The sequence below is a fragment of the Hemiscyllium ocellatum genome, chromosome 9 (assembly GCF_020745735.1).
Source record: "Hemiscyllium ocellatum isolate sHemOce1 chromosome 9, sHemOce1.pat.X.cur, whole genome shotgun sequence".
Lineage (NCBI taxonomy): Eukaryota > Metazoa > Chordata > Chondrichthyes > Orectolobiformes > Hemiscylliidae > Hemiscyllium > Hemiscyllium ocellatum.
Window position 1 is genome coordinate 80,222,255 of NC_083409.1, and position 2,520 is coordinate 80,224,774.

General features: G+C 44.9%; 1 non-coding gene across 1 annotated transcript; it reads left to right on the forward strand.

The window, feature by feature from the left end:
* Positions 1–592: 592 nt before the first annotated feature.
* trnag-gcc (transfer RNA glycine (anticodon GCC)) lies at positions 593–664 on the forward strand. The gene has a single exon. It is a non-coding gene; the product is annotated as a tRNA-Gly (tRNA).
* The last annotated feature ends 1,856 nt before the right edge of the window (positions 665–2,520 follow it).

Genomic DNA, 2,520 nt, shown 5'->3' on the forward strand with positions numbered 1-2,520 from the left:
CCGAGATCTCTCTGCTCATCTACACTATCAAGAATCTTATCATTTGCCCAGTACTCTGTATTCCTGTTACTTCTTCCAAAGTGAATCACCTCACACTTTCCTGCATTAAAATCCATTTGCAACCTCTCAACTCAGCTCTGCAGCTTAACTATGTCCCTCTGTAACCTATAACATCCTTCTGTACTATCTACAACTGTACCGACCTTACTGTCATCTACAAATTCATTAACTCATTCTTCTATGCCCTCATCCAGGTTGTTTGTAAAAATGGCAAACAGCAGTGGATCCTAAACAGATCCTTGCAGTACACCACTAGCAACTGAATTCCAGGATGAACATTTCCGATCAACCACCCCCTCTGTCTTCTTTCAGTTGCCAATTTCTGATCCAAACCACTAAATCACTCTCCATTCCAAGCCTGTGTAATTTGTACAGTAGCCTACCATGGAGAACTTTATCAAACGCCTTACTGAAACCCATATATATCACATCAATGTTTTACCCTCATCCACCTGCTTGGTCACCTTCTCAAAGAACTCAATAAGGTTTGTGAGGCATGACCTACCCTTCACATTGGTGGTTCAGTGGAGTTGCATTGGTGGTTCAGTGGTAGAATTCTCGCCTGCCACGCGGGAGGCCCGGGTTCGATTCCCGGTCGAGGGCAGGGAAATTATGATGCAGTGAGGCATGACTTAGGATGTGTGGATTGGAAAAACAGGCTTCAAGAGAAGAACACTAATGAGATGTGGGGATTGTTCAAGGAGCAGCTACTGCGTGTCCTCGATAGGTATGTACCAGTCAGGCATGGTGTAAAGGGCCTTGTGAGGCAGCCGTGGTTTAGTAAGGAATTGGAGTCCCTTGTGAAAGGGAAGAAGGCGGTATATGTAAAGATGAGGCGTGAAGGTTCAGTTGGGGCGATTGAGAGTTATAAGGTAGCCAGGAAGGAGCTAAAGAGGGAGCTAAGAGAAGCGAGAAGGGGACATGAAAAGTCTTTAGCTGGTAGGATTAGGGAAAACCCAAAGGCTTTCTATAGGTATGTCAAGAATAAAAGGATGACTAGGGTAGGTATCGGTCCAGTCAAGGATAGTAGTGGGAAGTTGTGTGTGGAGGCGGAGGAGATTGGAGAGACATTAAATCAGTACTTTTCATCAGTATTCACTCAGGAACAGGACACTGTTGCTGATGTGAATATGGAATCACAAATAATTAGAATGGATGCCCTGGAAATATGCAGGGAAGAGATTTTGGGAATATTGGAAAGGATGAATATAGATAAGTCTCCTGGGCCTGATGGCATTTACCCCAGGATCCTATGGGAAGCTAGGGAGGAGATAGCAGAGCCATTGGCCTGGATTTTTATGTCGTCATTGTCAACGGGAATAGTACCAGAGGACTGGAGGATAGCGAATGTGGTCCCATTGTTCAAGAAAGGGAGTAGGGATAGCCCTAGTAACTATAGGCCAGTGAGTCTGACTTCAGTGGTGGGCAAAGTCTTAGAGAGAATGGTAAGGGATAAGATTTATGAACATCTGGGTAGGAATAACGTGATCAGGGATAGCCAGCATGGTTTTGTGAAGGGCAGGTCGTGCCTCACAAACCTTATTGAGTTCTTTGAGAAGGTGACTAAGGAAGTGGACGAGGGTAAAGCAGTAGATGTTGTGTATATGGATTTTAGTAAGGCGTTCGATAAGGTTCCCCATGGTAGGCTAATGCTAAAACTACGGAGGTATGGCATTGAGGATACATTAGAGGTTTGGATTAGGAATTGGCTGGCTGGAAGGAGACAGAGGGTAGTAGTTGATGGATTATGTTCATCTTGGAGCACAGTTACTAGCGGTGTACCACAAGGATCTGTTTTGGGACCATTGCTTTTTGTTATCTTTATAAATGATCTAGAGGAAGGACTTGAAAGCTGGGTAAGCAAGTTTGCGGATGACACAAAAGTCGGTGGAGTTGTGGATAGTGAGGAAGGAAGTGGTAGGTTACAGCGGGATATAGATAAGTTGCAGAGCTGGGCGGAAATGTGGCAAATGGAATTCAATGTAGCTAAGTGCGAAGTCGTTCACTTTGGTAGGAATAACAAGATGATGGATTACTGGGCTAATGGTAGGCTACTTGGTAGTGTGGATGAGCAGAGGGATCTTGGTGTCCATGTACACAGATCTCTGAAAGTTGCCACCCAGGTAAATAGTGCTGTGAGGAAGGCATATGGTGTACTGGGCTTTATTGGCAGAGGAATTGAGTTCCGGAGTCCTGAGGTCATGTTGCAGTTGTATAAGACTCTGGTGAGGCCTCATCTGGAGTATTGTGTGCAGTTTTGGTCGCCATACTATAGGAAGGATGTGGAAGCTTTAGAACGAGTGCAGAGGAGGTTTACCAGGATGTTGCCTGGAATGGTAGGAAAATCTTATGAGGAAAGGCTGAGGCACTTGGGGCTGTTCTCATTGGAGAAGAGAAGGTTTAGGGGAGATCTGATAGAAGTGTATAAGATGATTAGGGGTTTAGATAGGGTAGATACTA